Source organism: Camelus dromedarius, chromosome 11 (assembly GCF_036321535.1).
Source record: "Camelus dromedarius isolate mCamDro1 chromosome 11, mCamDro1.pat, whole genome shotgun sequence".
In the NCBI taxonomy this organism is placed as follows: Eukaryota; Metazoa; Chordata; class Mammalia; order Artiodactyla; family Camelidae; genus Camelus; species Camelus dromedarius.
In genome coordinates, this window is record NC_087446.1 from 49,022,617 (window position 1) to 49,040,497 (window position 17,881).

General features: G+C 38.1%; 1 pseudogene; it reads right to left on the reverse strand.

Annotated features, from left to right (window-relative positions):
• Nucleotides 1-663: 663 nt before the first annotated feature.
• On the reverse strand, nucleotides 664-1,432 carry LOC105097096 (serine/threonine-protein phosphatase 4 catalytic subunit-like; annotated as a pseudogene).
• Nucleotides 1,433-17,881: the final 16,449 nt, after the last annotated feature.

Here is a 17,881-nt window from a genome sequence, read left to right on the forward strand (position 1 = left end):
CAATGAATATATGTATGTTCATGTATAAATGAAAAATCGTGCTATACACTGGAATTTGACACAGTATTGTAAAATGACTATAACTCAATAAAAAAATGTTTAAAAAAAAAAAAAAAGGAACAGCCATTCCTATTCAGTGAAAAGAATTTGAGATAACATGGTATTTCAAGTATGGTTAAAACATTTTTCTAGGATTTGGACTGTTTATAACCAACGGCCACTCCCAAATGATTGTGTTAATTAAATAAAATATGTAAGTAATTAAAAAAAAAAGTAAAAAGAAAAAACAAGGCTCCCAGGAGAAATTAAAATTCCAGTTAAGATGTGATATTTTCCTTTAAATCTACTAATTTTTTAAATTACATCAATCATCACTTTTTTTCTCTTTTTCTCAGAATTTTAATCTAAAAACAAAAAAAGGGAAAAAAGAAAAATGAAAAGATTATTGGAAACTTCATGGTTCAAGTGGGAAGAAAGGAGAGGAGGAGCCTGGAGCTGAGGCTCTGCGGTCCTCCAGAGAAAATCCTCATTCTTGAAGTGCTCCCTTGAAGAGGGGGAGCTGAGCCTGGAACAGCCCCTCAACCCCGAGTATCCAACCTCCAGCTGGAAAAGAGCGCAGAGTCACGTGGTAGGAGAGCCAGAGGTCGGCAGGGGCCCAAAGGCTCACAGTAAATAGTCAGCTGCGGGCTTCTTGGAGGGCATGCCCTGTGTCTCTCAGGGAGCGGCCACAAAGATGCTGAAATCTTCCTGAAGATGCTCATCCAGCTCCAAGATAGCTGCCACGTTCCCACAGCTGCAGCGACAGCTGAGTGACAACCCAACAGTGAGCACACTTTCATTGAGGTGCCCCAGTTGGTGGGGGCAGATCATGTCAGTATCTTTGGCTGCATGAAACTGGGCCACTGCATCACTGCCAAAGAGATGGCCAGACCCACAGGGGCTCACACCCCAGCCTGCTGTGTCTTCAGGGTCGGACTAAAGCAGGTCACACAGGGGCCATCATGAGGCACTTCTTGCTGTCCGTCAGTCATCTGGAATTGCTCCAGGGTCTGGATGGAGGGGGAGAGGCCCTGTGCAGGCAAAAGACCTGGTCATCGATGAGGCTGAAGTAATCAAGGATCTCAGGGCAGCAGGGCCACACGGTCACAGAGTCACACTGCACCGGGGCTCATCAGAGAAGCCAGAGACCTGGGTATCTGGCGGCTGCCTGGTTGCCTGGGATCAGGGTGATGTAGTCAGGACGGCCAACCTTAAGTGCCAGCAGCAGGAGGATTGTCTCAAGGCCTTAGAAACAACTATCCACAAAGTCTCCCATGAAGATGTAGCTGGTCTCAGGGATGTGGCGACCCTGTTTGAACAGGTCTTTGCGATCATAGAATCATCCGTGGCTGCAGCCTTGCACTGTGACTGGCGAGTCCAAGCTCTACATGTAGCTCTCCAATCTCAGTGTGCGGGGCCTTGACTTCACTCTCCTCGGTGATCTCCCCGCATGGCAGCCCCTGGATCTGCTGGTCCAGGTGGCAGACCTTGGTCGCGGTCCACGCCTCCCCGCCCGGCAGGTCAGTGCGCATGCGGCGCCGGGGATCTGTTCCCGGGCCTCGCAGCCTCCCTGCCTTCCCCTTCCCCCAGCTCGGCCCTTTGCCCTGCTACTCAGTCTTTCATCCTGGATCTTTTGTTTTTTTTTTTTTTTTGTAACTTTTCTCCCTTCTTATTTGGAGTCTCCCCCACTTCTCTTGATCTCCGTTCATTTCTCCTTCAGATTTTGTTTAGCTATTTTTTATTCCCTTTTAAAAAATTCTGTTGTTAGTCCCCATTCACTGTACTACATTCCGTCTCATGTTCAAGATATTTCCCCCGATAAAAATTAACTCTCTAAAAACTGTTTACAGCTAGGTACCTACATAGGAATATAATATTTAATAAAGACGTAATGTTATCTATAAATAATAAAAATATGACTAACAGTTACTGAGGACTTACCGTAAGCTAAGTACTTTTCTGTGTGCTTTATACGAATGAATTCATTTAATCCTCTTTAAAAAATAACTTAATCTAGATATTATTTTATCCAGTTTATAAATAAGGAAACAGAACATTAAGTATATTGCCCCAAATTATATGGCTGGTAAGTACCGAAGCCAAGATTCAAACTCTGACATTTGTACTTCAGAACTTAACTGCTCTTAACACAGCAATGCAATGTACCCAAAACATGTGGAAAATGCCCCTATTAAATCTCAGAAGCACGTGTAATGCCTTCTCTCAAAGAAAATACTGTGGAGAACTATATTCCATGATAAATGGCTTCATGTAAGTAGCAAGAAAACAAAAAATACTTAGATGATCATAAGTGGGTTATAAGGCAATAAACATAGTAAAAAAAAATATGAGTGTAATGGATGAAACTCCATTTTATATTGTTGTCTTTTGAATTTAAATGAAGGTTTTGAGTTCTTTTGAAAATAAACAATAGCATGGAAATTCTTTCATTTAAATTAATGAGTTTGGCCATGTTTTTCAGTGAATGTTAAAAATAGAAAGTATGACACATTGTATATTCATTCTTCTTTTCTCTAATTACTAGTTTGCAAGAAAGAATGTTTAATAGGTAATTTAAAATTTCAGAGATTTGAGATTGATTCTGGAAAGTAATTTCCTACAATTTCAACAGGGTGTATCTGTGTATGTTCGAGCATTATCATATGCAATCCTCTGGACCAGATGGGGCCACCTACCACTGGTCTAGGATGGTCTACATTCAATGTCAGTAAATGCTGACAAAGTTTATGGCAGTCAAATACAGACAAAGCAATTCTATACATTCTGATAGTAGCACATGTTTTATGTACTTTAACTTGCAAATTGGATAGACCGCTTCCTGAAAGAGTATTTTGAAAATGACAAAATCATCTACGCAGATTCTAGAAAAGGTGTTCAAAGCTGAATTAAGGGAGGGAAAAGGTGAGAACAATTATCTATCTTTAGAGCATAACAAATAATCACGATGTAAATTAGCTTCTTTAGTGAGGGAATAAATTAGCACTCAATTCTACATAATAGCTTAAAAGCCAACTACGCTCATAACATCAGAAGTAAGAGAAGATGAACCCGTCCCTTTGCCGTCTTGGCCAGATCTGAATGTACAGTGTTGAAGACTGGTGGTTAGATGCTAAGTTTGTTTTTCCATCTTCTTTCTCACACTATCTTCATCTATATGTGTTGACCTTTCTTCACTAGAGTGTTTCCTTCTTATTGCTCTGTCTTCAGAAGCCTTAATTCCTTGACACGTTATCACACTCCAATAAAAGAACAACCTAGCCAATGTCTAATAATAATTTTGCAATATGTGGGAAAGTATGTTTACTTTAAAGAACTCTTCCTAGTCTACCAGAAAATATTCTAACAAAAGAGAAAGCTGTTTCTACCAGGACGAGTTGACGTGTTTTTGTCTTATTTTTCTAGACAGAATACACATTTAAAGAACTTTCTGAAGTTTGGAATTTCCTGAATTATGTGAGATTCAGGCAAATAAACAAGATTTGTCTGGTTCAAATGCAAAGATGTGATTAGTTTCAGAGAACTTGGTGACATTTTCAATGTGCACAGCAAGGATTAAGAGATACAGAAGGTAAGAAGCAAATGCCAAAGAGAGAACGACTGTGCTTTGCTGAACACTGCTTAAAACATATGTTTTTATGCTGTTTTTATATTTATAACTGCTAGGATTTGGAGCTCATATAAAATCATGAACTGTCCTGAGCTGAATTCGTAAGTGTTATGTGTGGGTGTAAGGAAGTCATTTTTAAAGCATCACCTGCAAGTTTAGCTTTTGATTATCAGTGACAAAGAAGAATAGTGACAAAATGACCTCATTCACTACTAGGTAGACTTTCATTTTAACAAATTTGAACTCTTTGCATTCGATATCTAAAGCCAGACCAGATGGCAGATATCTGTACAAGGAGATTAGATAGAAAGGCAGAGACATCCTTATTTCCTATGTACTAAAATGCTGCCTTACGCACATTTAAGCTGATTTTATAATATTGAATATGTATTACATGCCTGGCAGTGAACATTGCGGTAATTTAATAAACTATCTTTCCATTATAGAAATCTATGACTGGAGAGTTAAATTTCCCATGGAACTCTTTGCAAACACCTTTCTTTAAAATTACTTCTTGTCTTTCCTTAGAGGATTAAAGATATTGTAACATGCAATCTGATTCTGGCAGAGTATATGAGCATGCTCTCGCTCGTTTCAAACTTTGATGTGATAGTTTCTTTTTTTAAGTATTTTGACTGTAATATGATGCTCAAAATTAAAAAAAATTCTCAGCTGAATTTTTGCGTGGCAAAAATTTCCATTGTTATTTGACTCTAGCTTCCTGCTCACCGTTCTAATTGATAATCTGTAATACTTTCTTTTTTATAATTCATTTATTTTAATGGCCGTATAATCTACCATCATATAAATATATCATATATTATGTATTTATCTATTTGTGTTTAGGTTTCCCTAATTATTTCCAACTTTATTGAGATATAATTGACATATAACATTGTGTAAGTTTAGGGTGTACAACGGGTTGATTTGAAACACTTATATATGGTAAAATAATAATTACCACCATAGCATTAGTATCATGTCTCATAACTCTTATTTCTCTTTTGTGGTGAGAATATTTAAGATCCGCTCTGTTAAGTGTATAATACAGTAATGTTAATTATAGTTACCATACTGTACATTAGATGCCCTGAACTTATCCATTCCTTTGACCAGCATCTCCCCATTTCCCCATCCCTTAGCTCTTACTAACCACCACTGTTCTCTGTTTCTCTGAGTTTGCTTTCTTCGTTTCCACGTATAAGTGATATCATACAGTATTTGTCTTTCTCTGTCTGATTTGACTTAGCATAATGCCTTCTTTCTCGTGGCTAAAATATCTCCCTTCCTATCTATCTATCTATCCATCCATCCATTCATCCACCCACCCACCCATCCATCCACCTATCTATCTATCTATCTATCTATCTACATCTTCTTTATCCATTCAATCCTGAAGCTGAATGGTGGGGAAAGGAGAGAATGGAGTAGAAATTACAGATAGACCCTCCATGTCATAACATTTAAGAGTAGGTTAGAAATTTAGGGGGTTATAAATATTTCCATTCCCCTCATTAGGACATTTTCATTAAGATTTAGGATTTATGAGCTCTTTTTCTCATTGTACATTTGATAGACTTTATGTGACTCACAGTTAAACTTTCTTCAGGAATTTGGAATTTTCTTCAGGCCTTCCTACATAATTAGTGGGCTGCTTATTAAGTGAAAACCTAAGTTGAGAGACTTGTGGTGACTCCAGAATTTTATTAAAAGTGGATATAAATTATTGGCTTTGAGCACAAATGATACGATTAAATATACAGACATTTTAGGAATACTACCATCTTATTGGACGATTTACAAGATTTCTTTAAAATGTGTTTGAAATTACCCCTATTATCTAATTTTACCACAAAATAATTAATGTTGACTTTTTTTGTTATTGTTAATGGGGAGGATGTTAATAAAAAGGTTGGACTGGAGGAGAGTGGCAGGCATAGAAGTTTAGGGAAGGATAGATCTGAGCCTGAAAAACTAAGAATGACTCCCACATAGCACGTCTAACTCAACAGTGCTTTCTGTAAGGGAGTATTTATTTTTCATAAGCGAGACAAACCATAGTTAAATCCTTTCCTCCTATCCTTCCTTCCTTCCACCCCTTTTTGTCTCCATTCCCAACTGTATTCCCTCTCCCCACTGTAGCCAAAAATTTTTAAATGTTTAATGTTTATCTTTTTGTTTTGGGACTCTTTTATAAAGTGTGTATTGCTTTTTTGTGTGCATGTATTTAAATTCACATACACAGTGTCGTATATTTATATATATTTACATTTATATGTACATCATTGTTTCTTTTTTTACCCCAAACTCTATTTTTGAGAGTGTGTGTGTGTGTATATATATATATAGAGAGAGAGAGAGGGAGAGAAAGAGAAAGAGCTATGATATATATACAGAAAAACATGCAAAATGTACAAATTGAAGAATGTTTACAAACTGAACCCACATGAGTTAGCAGCATCCAGATCAAGAAATACAACATTATCAGCACCCCAACTGCCCCCTAATATCTGCTCCCAGTCACTTCCTCCCATAAAAGGAATCACCATCATGGCTTCTATCACCTAATTTTGCCTATTTTGAACTTTATATAGTTGGGATCATGTAATATATCCTCTTTTGTGACTGCTGTAAATTATGTCTCTGAGATTCATCTACATGGTTGTTTAACAGTTTTTCCTTTTTTTTTATAGTTTTCTATATTAAGAATATATCATATTTACCCACTCCATTTTTGCTGGGCTCTAAGATTCTCCAGGGCAAGCTATTACTAGTAAGCTTTCTTGTGCATATAGTTTGGTAAACAAAAGCAGGTGTTTCTCCTGGCTACACACTGAGGAGCATAACTGCTGATGCACAGTGTACAAGTTTAACTTTAGGAGACCCCGTTAAAGAATTTTCCAAAGTGGTTTATAGCATTATGCTCTCGTAACTGTGTTTGAAAATTTCACTTTTGCTAATCCCTGGCACTGTCTGCTTTTTGATTTTCTCTATTTTAGTGAATATCTCTATTTAATATCCCATTATGAAGTAATTAACAGCTTCATTGAGGTATAATTGACATACAGTAAACTGTGCATATTTAAAATGTATAATTTGATGGGCTTTAATAAATGGGTATGACTGTGAAACCGTCATTGCAGTCAAGGTAACGAACATTTCCATCACCACTAAGAGTTTGCTCAGACCCCTTTGCACCTGCTCCCTCTTGTCCCTCCTTTTCTCCTCTCCCTCTAGGACAACTACTGATATCTTTGTTCCTGGGTATCTAATGTTTCTCTTTTCTGCTTTAGCTGCTTCTTAGATTTTTCTAAGAAAATCACTGGCTTAAAGTCATTTGATGTGTCTTGGTGTCAATTTCTTCGTGTTTCTTTTGTTGGGCTTTGTTATACTTCATGAACTGTAGGTTCATTATTTTTATTTAATTTGAATAAATTTGACCATTATTTCTTTAATTTTTTTTTCCCCTGGCTTCCCTCTCTTTCCTCTCTTCCCGGGACTCCAATTACACATCTGTTAAGCTGTTTCAAGTTGTCCCACAGCTCACTGTTGCCCTATTTTTTTTCCCTTAATTTTTCTGTTTAATTTTGCACGATTTATTGCTATATCTTCAAGTTTACTGTGTCTTCTTTTTAATTCCCATTTGGTTCATATTTAGTTTATCTTCCGTATCTCTCGTTAACATCCTCATGTTTTTTCTACCTTCTTAAACATTGAAATATAATAATAAAAGTTGTCTTCATATTGTTTGGTTTTTTTTCACTAATTCTATCATCTAATTTGAGAGTCTGCTTCTACTGATTGATTTTCTCCATATTCTGGATATTTTTCTTCTTCTTTGCACAATTGGTAATTTTTTTATTGAATGTTAGGCAGTATGTATTTTAATTTGTGAAGTGCTCAGTATTTTTGTATTTCTATAATTTTTTTTCTGGGGCTCAGTTATTTACTCAGAAACAAGTTTAATCCTTTTGAGGGTTTCCTACTGAGCTGTGACTGGCATGATCAGAGTAGCTTGTATTGTAAATGTCTATTCAACTCACTTCTCTATTTTTCTGTTGAGTTATGTACTCTTTCCTTAGTGACTTTTGGGATATATATTCATTCTATAAATGAGCCATTTATTGAGTAGATGGGAAATATCCACTTTTACTCCGTGGAATGCTTTTTTAATTTTCCCTCAGTCAAAATGTTGTTTCCTGAGAAAGAACATAAATATTTCCCTCCCAGGAAAAGGTTGTCTTCATTATAACAAGGACATAAATGGTTTGTCAAAAGGATGAAGGTTTAATGGTAGAATTTCCATCATCAGTTAGTTCACTGTGTCAGGAGGTTCTTCCTGACATCTCTTCAGTCATAGCACAATCGTGACATCTCTTTTGCTTGTTGCTGGGATTAACTGGTCCTGCTACAGAAAAGTAAAGACAAGTTCCCCTATGGCATGTGTTTGCCTAGAGTGGGCCCTGTAGATAGCATTAAAAAAAAATCTTTGGCAATCGCTCATGAAGAAACTTCATAAAATAAACACACGGTCTTCCTTTCTATTAAAAACATACTTTTAAAGATGAATATTTATTCAGAGATGAAAATGCCTATAGGAACATTTTCCTAGAAATATGAATCTTCCAGTGCTTTGGCTTTTTATTAAAAAAAAAAGAAAAAGAAAAAGAAAATGAATCTTTCTGCTTAAATGCATCTGAATGGGAACCTGTTATATCAGCTATCTGTGTTTCAAAGGGAAAAGGGTTAATTAAATAGCTTCAGTGTAATCACTGTAAATTAAATAATTTCCATTTCTTTGTCCAAACAATTTCCAAATATTTATTATCCCCAAATCATAATCACTGGGAAATTGACCTCCTTATTTTTCCCTACCTCCCATCTCAGATAACACTAATTCTTTTATCTTTTCAAAAATGGTTGCCTACTATAATACAAAACACTTTATACTAGTCACTGGCTTTCCTCCAAAGGAATTTGTAGTCTAGAGGAAAGAGATATGAATCAATAGGGAACAGAGATCAGGACAGCCTTCCAATGCCGGGTACTGGTGGTCTGCCTTGTCAGGGGACTGATGCCCGAAGGAAGAGACCTCTCACTTGACTTTTGTGTAAGATTTTTAAGTGTTACATCTTAGCGTGTAATGAAGCTAATGGAATTTCTCTAAGCCAAGACATGGTTGTCTTTTCCAAGTAAATGAATATTGAAGATCTTTAAGTATAATTGTGTCTGATGTGTATGCAGGGGGTAGGTAAAGGAGGAGGAAGAAGGAAGAAATCTATAGAGAATTAACTAGATTCTTTTGAAGAAAACTATGTAAAACAGAGGCTATATGCCCACCGGCCATCATTATCATTATCATCATCAAAACTACTGTTTGCTGAGCCTCAGTAAGCTCTGAACTGAGTGACTTACATGCATTGAAATCTATTGTTCATAATAACCCTATTTAAGGTCTTACTGATAGTAACTTGCAAAGCAAGAATTGAATTCACAATCTGTCTCCTTAAAAATATGCTCTTTCCCCTGCACTACGGTTTCTCAGAGATCAGCCTGTGTAGTACCTTTTAATCCAGCAAACTGGGAGTAAGGAAACTGCTTCATTGCTCAAACGTGACAGCACCCATTAGAGATCTGTATGAGACAAGTAGAATCTTTTCTATCTAGAAACTGAAAAGCTGCTGACAATATTAGGTAATTTAAAGAAGACTGGTAAATCTGTAAGGCAGAAACTTCAAGTGGCAGAACCTAGAAAGAACACTCCCAGATTAAATGGGGAAGGGTGGCTCATGAATGTGCTTGGAGGAGTTGCTTGGTGCCTTCATTACGTTAACTAACCAACGTGAAACCATAGTCATTACATAGCTTCACTTTTTTAGAGTTTGAAGGGGAACAGGATACGATGCCTCAAAATATGCCACTTTGGCATAAGGATTATTTTGAGCTGAAAGCAACTGAGAATCAACACATGCAAGAAGAATTCTCTGCTCTGCCCAAAAAGAGGGCATTAGTTTTCCTTTGACAAAGATACCCAGGAAGAGGAGACTGACCTATCACTGGAGTCAGAGTCATGTAGAGATGAATCTGTATGAAAAAACCTTGCTAAAATAATCCTTGTCTTCCATTATATTTATCCCCCATATATTTCCTATTAACCACCCCACAACTGACCACTGCTAGAAACCCCAAACCCCTTTCCTCTTTCTAGTCACTTCTCCATAATTTGTTGTCCTTTGTTGAAACAGTATATGAGCTCTTAAGTCTAACCACTCCTTTCAGTTTTCACTTCTTTTCTGTGAAGCTCCTGTGCATGAAAAATACTAACATCAGTAAAAATTGCACTTTTTCCTCCTGTTAATCTGTCTTTTGTCAGTTTAATTTGCAGGTCTCATCACCTGACATAAGAGGGTAGAGGAAAATTCTTTTTCCTCTGCATCAGTCTGTACCCTAGCATTTTTTCACTCAGGAGGTAACATAATGCACGTGATGGGGAAAATATCTGGCCAGGAATTGAAATACTTACCAGTCTTGGACTCTAGCTGCCTCTGTGACTAAGTTAAAAAGATTCTACTACAAGTCTTTGTGTCTTAATTTCCTTACCAGCATATAAAGTGCTTAGACTAGAGAGGATGGCAAATCCAGATTCACTTCCTGACTGGAGGGCTTGGTCAAAGAAGACTGAGAATGATTAATTGCTAATGCCTATACTAGGCACTGGAACAGGCTGATTTCAGTATATAGGCAGAATATATGGAATAAAAAATGGATAAAATTTCTTGTACTTCTAGCACTCAGTGAATCAGTTTGTAACCTTTAAGGGGTGGTTGATACAGGCTGAGAAAATTCAGCATGTTTCATATTCCACCAGAGGGGGAAAAAAAGTGGGGAGATGCCTGAAGCAATGATACAATGCTTAGGGGAGAAATGAAATCCCTTTTGAGTCTTGGGTGGTAAGAGAAGCAGCAATCCAAGATCTACTAAGAATGTAAATTTCCATTTCAATCCTTGTCCAAAAACTGTGTTTGGGCGCTACAGACACCTATAACAATATGTGACTAACATATAGAGATAGATCGCCCTTCTGTCTCAATTCTAATGTTCAGGTTAACTGGCTGTCCTGGAAGGAATATTGATGTATTCATGAGAAATCTACTTAATATTATCAAAGACTTGGCTTTTAACAAACTGGTGATGGATAGTAAGTTTCTCCAGGGTGAAACAAATTGAATTTGCTTCAATATGACCATCTTTGTGACATGTTGCATTTGAAGTTTCAGTAACTCCTTCCCACACAATTTTAGTTCACTCCCACCTCTTTCTCCCAGATGTCGATGTAATTTATGTAGAAGCGGTCATTAAAATAAGTCACTCAGGGCAGACTTGCTTTCATTTACATAATGTTCTTTGCAGGGGGGAAAGTATTAAATCAATTTTAACCTGTTCGGGCTTGCATCCAAACACTGTGCAGGCCTGTTTGAAGAGAATCGGTTTTGAAATTTGTGAAAGAGATCATGTGAAATGCATTACTCAATTAAGTAAAGGAATTTATACTTTATTATAGGATATTGTACCATCTGCCGGATGAATATGACTAATTAAATTTGACTTGGTATGTAATTCTAACAAACAGTTGAAAAATGAAAATTCTACAATGAATTCTTCAGCAGCACCTGAAATGATAGACACCCACTGGGAAAGATTGTTCCGAGAGCCCTGCTCAGGTTACAAACAGACTTCCATTGTCTGGCTGTGGTCTGCAGAATGTTTGCATTAAAAAGCAAGTCAGTTTCCGGTAACTGCGCACAAGCAACGGGGAAAACCCAAATGCAGTGATTGTCTGATGTTTTCAAAGAACTAACAATCTAGCATGATGAAATCAAAATGGTTGCAAAGCTTCCCTGGCCACAGAAAGAAAGGACAACTTTGCTCTGAAGTGTACTGCTCAAACCCCTGTTTAAAAAGACGCAACCGAAACAACCCTGCACAAAATAACCATTGTTTGGAAAACTGCCATTACACGGAAATGCTACAGTGACAAATCGTGCTAAAGCCATATTACGGCTCTGGGCTTGAATATGAGGCAATCAAACTTAGCTGTCTCTGTAGGTGTTGGCTGCATCTGTCAAATGGAAAGAGTATTATTTCACCTTGTCAGGAAACCTGTTAGGGGAACTCAAGGATTTAGAATGTGCTTTGTATGAAACGTACAAACTTATCTATATAGATGCCAGGATAACAAAATGATTAGTTGAAAGAGAACCATGTCTATGGAAACGTGACCACTCAGAGTCAACTACTGAAGCATCACATTTAACTTTTTCACTTTTCACCCGGATGTTCTTATTCTGTGTGGAAACAGCCTTGGTCCTTTGTATCAGCCACACAAATGCATCACAGACTGAATGCCCACAAGGGTGCTACGTTTCCATCTTTTGTAAGAGCTTAGTCTTTTGAAGATCAGTCATCGTTTCACCAGGGAACTTTGGCAAACTTAATACATTTTCATATTTAAATGATGTGTATTTTTAAAAAAATTAATTGCATATCATTCTCTTAAAGAAAGTGGCATTTCAAACCATTCCTTTATTTGTTCAAACAGTTAAGATATTTCTGGAAAACAGATTCTTGTCTCGTGCAGGAGAGAATTCAAGAGTGAGCCACAATAAAGTGGAAGCAGATTTATTTAGAGAGATACACACTCCAAAGGACAGGGTGGGGGCCATCAGAAGGCAAGGGAGGAAGCCCTAGGACATACACATTCCATGGACAGAATATGGCCCCCCTCTCACTCAGGAGGGAGAGCCGCCATGAGATGTGGGGGTGGTTAGTTTCTGGGCTGGGTAATTTCGTATGCTACCAAGTGGGAGGAGTTTCCAACTGTTTTGGGTAAAGGGTGGGGATTTCTAAGCACTGGGGCCCTACTCAGTTTTTGGCCTTTTACTGTCAGGCTGGATGCTGTCATGGTGCCTGTGGATGTGTTATTTAGCATGCTAATATATTACAACGAGCCTATAATGAGTTTCAAGTTCTACCGGAAGTCGAATCTTCCGCCATATTGGTTCTAATCAATTTATGTCCTATCCTGAATCACTGTGTCAGAACGAACAGTAGCCCTTAAAAAGAAGATGAATAAGTGTAGCTGGCTCTGGGATCCATCCACGGAAGAGAATAGTGTCGAAAAGCAGGTCTGTATAATTTGGTGACAAAGGCTTCTGAGTAGCACTTGCTTCCACTGTGGGCTGATGGTGGTTATGAAGCACTTGGTGTCATCACTCTTCAGTGGAGAGTTGGTGTTGGACAGAAAAGAAAGCAGAAAGTTTATCTGAAGAGCAGGGATTGATCTAAGCAATGCCTAAACAGGGGTTTCTCAAGTTGCATTTGTGCAGGAATTAAGAATCCACGGAAAATGAGCCTTTTGGAATTACCAGTTCATTCAAATACTGAGGTTATTTTCCTATAACCATTTTCCTTGGTATGAAAATCATGGTTATCTTGGGGGCCTCCACAAGACAGCTGAATTCAAAGGAACCTGTTGACATATGGGAATGACAGGCACAAATGCCACACTGAAATAAGCAGAAGGAACGTATGAAATAAATCACTGCAAAGCTGAACACATGTAGGTAGAGCTGGTCAAATTAGACTTAAGGAAAACCAAGGGAAAAAAAAAAAAAAGCAGAATGAAATAAATGCTTGAGGTTGGAGTCAGGGAATACAGTAATTCTCCTGAGGTCAGGAGAAGCTTCAACATACAAACCTGAGCTATAGGATTTGCAGGTAGCTACAGCAAAATTCCATCGAGAGATGCCCTCAAGCCTTATTCTTTAATTGTATGTTTATTAAAGACACTTCACAGGATATCCCTGTTAAGCTGACCTGCCTGTTTACAACATGTGTCCATTAAGAATGGATTTACAAACGTACATCATTTGCCAAGGTTGAAAATCTCCAACATCTATTATAAATACACTATCCAGGCATTATTTAAAAACTGGAAGTCTTGTCCTGATGAGAGGATTTCTGGCAGCTATCTGTGGGATTTCCTGTTCTAACGTCACTTGAGTAGGTGATGACCACATGTCACTCCGGAAGAGCGGCGACTGGCTCCTGTGCTCCATGGAAAATGCATCCTATCAAACTGGGGCTCTGGGACCTCCCTCCAGTAGCTGTCGGAGGTGGTACTGGCCTGAGAAGAATCTCGTCTTACTTTTGAAGTTTCCCTTCAAAACTGTTTTGAGCCAGTCTGTCAACAGGCATATGCTTTTTCCACCAGAGAGCAGCAATTAAGATACCAACTGGCATTTCCTTGATTGCAGAGGGGGGACAGGAGGCCAAGATGTATTCACCGAGGGCAGTTTAGGTGAGAGGCGGCATCTGGGTTTCTGTAAGGAACTGGTTTGAACCAGTTTGGCAGTTGATTTGATTGAGAACATGGCATGGAGCGACGTTTCTCTAGTCACAAAAAAAGTAATGTGGAACAGACCCTTAGAAAGAACTATAATGAAAGCTATAATGGAAAAGAATATGAAAACGATTATGTGTATGTGTGTGCATGACTGAGACATGCTGTACGCCAGACATTGACACATTGACTATACTTCAATTAAAAAAAAGAGTAGATTAAGCATAGTTCTTCCCACTGAGCAGCTGTGAGGGCCGTGTTTGGAATGTGCAGTCCAACTGCAAGTGTCAAGTATGCCCTGAGGTCCTCAAAGACCATTCACGTGGGTCCGACGGATGGCAGGGAGGACGGTTGACGGGTACAGATGTAGGAATTATGGGTGAGTCTTACACTTGACGTGAGCCAGGTCTCTGAATTGCCAGCTCTGAATAGTCATATGTAGAAAGATCAAATGAGAAATTTTAAGGAAAAAAATTAGATATTGCTTTTTTAAAAATGTCCTGTTTTTCCCTCTTCATACTGTATTGTTTATCTTATTTATTCTTTATCAGTTTTACCAGGGGTCTATCTGACTAAACTCTTCAAAAACCCATCATTTGGTTATATTAACCTTCTCTATTTTTATTTTATTTATTATTTTCTTTATTTTGGCCTCTATCTATTTTATTTTCTTTGTTTCTTTATGTTTGTACCACTGCTGTCTTCACAACTTCTTGAGTTGAATAATTTGCTTACTTACTTTTAACTTTTATTTCCTGATAAATACATTTCAATGCAATAGTGTATTTAATTGTAGAGAGCTTTAACTTGAATCCAGCATACTTAGAAATGTATTATGTCTTGTTATTTAATTTAAAAGAGTATGTAACTTTTCCTATGTTGTCCTTTTTGAACTCAATACTGATTTAATATTGCTAAACCACTTTTTTTTTTACATGGTTTTATGCAATCTTCTTTATTTGTTTCTTTGAGACTTAAGATTGTTAAGTACTTAGGGAAATGAGGGCATATAGAGGGCAGTTGAAAATGTGGTGGATAATGGATTGTAGTTCCCTGTAGGGTTGATGAAGTAAAGGAATTGGGGAATTAGATTGAGCTGGAAAGAGTGAAGTTAGCGATCTGAAAATATGGTGCTCGCAGCTGAGACTCCGAAGCGGTTGCCCTTATCAGTAATGGGAAGGTCGAGGGAAAGCCTCCAGCGTGAGGGTTGAGGACCCCCTCCTCCTCATGGTTCTGGAAGGGCATGGACACCATCCATATGGATACTGAAGTCACCTAAGAATTATGACGGGAGGAGTGTTGGAGTGACCGGAAGAGTTTCAGGACTTAGGGAAGGGTGAGAGATGGGTCTGAGAAGGGGGTATAAAGAGATATAAACTATGGGAGATACACAATGACCTGGGATTTAAAGCAGTGGCCAATATAAAGAAGATAAAAGGCATAATGAGATCAGTCCTGTGCTTCTAAGGTAGGCAGGGGTTATACGAATGGTGGGGGAAGCCTAGAAAAAGGAGGGGAGGCTTATCAGTGGGAAAGTCTATAAAAAGCATCAAGATTTAAGCGCTCCTTCAGATGACTAATGTCCTTTTTGTCCATATTTGTTATACTTAAATTTTGTGTTCTGTTTGCTTCAATAACTCTGCTCCAGGGGTCACATGTTGTTCGGTTGTCGCCATTTATATAAGAGTTGTTTTTATCAGAGAAGGGCCAAAGGTCAGGTCTCTCCTGGTGAGTTTAGGAGAAGAGCACAGTGAGTCCCTGGCGCAGGGCAACTCCACTCGTCTCACTCTGACTGGAAATCTCCTTGCCCAGGATTCAACCCTAAACCCTTGAATAGAAGCGGCAGCAGCGTCTGCAAGACACTCTCCGATGGCTGGAATCCAGCAGCCCTGGGGGCTTGGAGGGGAGGAGGCAGAGGAACGGCTTTGGGCTTCCTCTGGCCAAACGGCCTTTATGCACCAGCTGTTCCCCCGTTGGGACTGGTCTCCCGATTTCCACCTTTTTCTTCTCCCAGTTAACCCCAACTCAAGGGTCACTAGACCCCCTGTTTTATCCCCTCCTGGAACCTTGTTCCTTTCCTTCAGCGCATTTATCTCAATTTGTAATGGCATTCTCATTATTATGATTATTTGATTTATGGCTGTGTTCCCACAGGCCCGTAAACTTCATGAGAGCGGAAATGGTGTCTTTCTATTTATCATATTATCTCCAGAATTCTGGGCAGTGCCTGTCCTGTAGTCCACACTTAATAAGTGAATGAATAAATAAATGATTTAACAGAGGATTAGATGATGCTGAGGACAGTTTCCATTGTAGACAAGGAAGTAATATGTTTTTAAAAAAGGGTGGGGGGATTGGTCTTGAGAACAGCTTATTAGAATTAGCTGCCTGTGTCAGGCAGCAGTCTAAGACAAACTCTCATAACTTTCTTTTAATTGCTATTTATAGCTTTTACTTCTGTATCACATTTCTAACCTGGTACTTGGGGATGGGAAAGTGCAAACCAATAAAAACCAATAAAAGCTTTCTAGACAGAAATTATAAACAAGTGTATATATATATATATATATATATATATATATATATATATATATATATACAATTTTAAACTTTCATATGGAAAATCACAGGGTTATAATGTGCCAGAAATATTTGGAAACTGCTGAATTAACTTTATTGATGTGATTGATGGCAGATGGTGACATGGACCAATGCAAGGCATACTACTTCAAGGTTAAGTACTACTGTGTTTCAATGAGACCGTGGCTCAAAAGAGCAGAACATCCTCCTCTGAATTCTCTGAATTGTCAAGTCTCTTCCACCCTAAACAAGTTCCTCTGTGAGAGAGTCTTGCTGAGAGAATACGCTTTGCAAGGGGCAAGGTGAATGTTTTATGATTAGATGGCAGTGAAAACATGAAATGCCTTAATTAGTCTGCAGCGTTTAACAACTGATTTTACTGACCGGATTCCTTGACTCTGTCAGAGCTGTAGTCTGCATGCCAAACCCACCTTGGTTTTACACCCGCACCCGCCCCCCCGCCCCCTTCCGCTCTCCGAATCTGACATTCTGTAATGTCATCTCTATCAGCTTGTTGACAGTGTTGCACTGCCAACTAAATGGCACTTTCGCCCGTTTCTGTCAAGGTCCAATCAACATGGTTAGGCTGATATTTAGGAATCATAATGATATGTTAGCAGTGAATAATTTTAACATATTAATTGTTTATTCCTTTGGTTATGAGGCGCTGAAGAAACTAATGACAGTAGCCTTGGCTCATTTTATGTTTCTTTTAGTTGAGGTCATTCCTACACTGAAGCGTTGGAATGTCACTTCTGACACTTTTCTTTGCAATTAAAGTCAGTTTATCTTACATTTGTAATTTGTTTTTCAAGAAAAAAATAATCAGGAAGGGAGCACTTTTGCTCATTCAGTTGCCCTGTTAGGAAATACTCATTTTTACATTAAAAATACTCCTAATTATCATAGTAGCAGCTTCAGCAAAATCAATTGGTGTATAAAATTGCCATATATTTATTATATATCATGTAATATGTAATAACATAAATGCTTGATGTTATCATTGTATCTTAACACCTCAGAGCAATTTTAAATAAAAATCTTGGATAGTTTGGTTTAAAGGATACTAAAATCCTTTCAAAACAGCCTGTGACCTATGGAAAGAAGTTTATCCATCTCTAGACATTTTCCAGTCAGTAATCTGTAGTAAGATACACACAAAGTCACATACATGTATGTATACGTATACACACACATATAAACACATATGTTATACATATGTATATACTAAA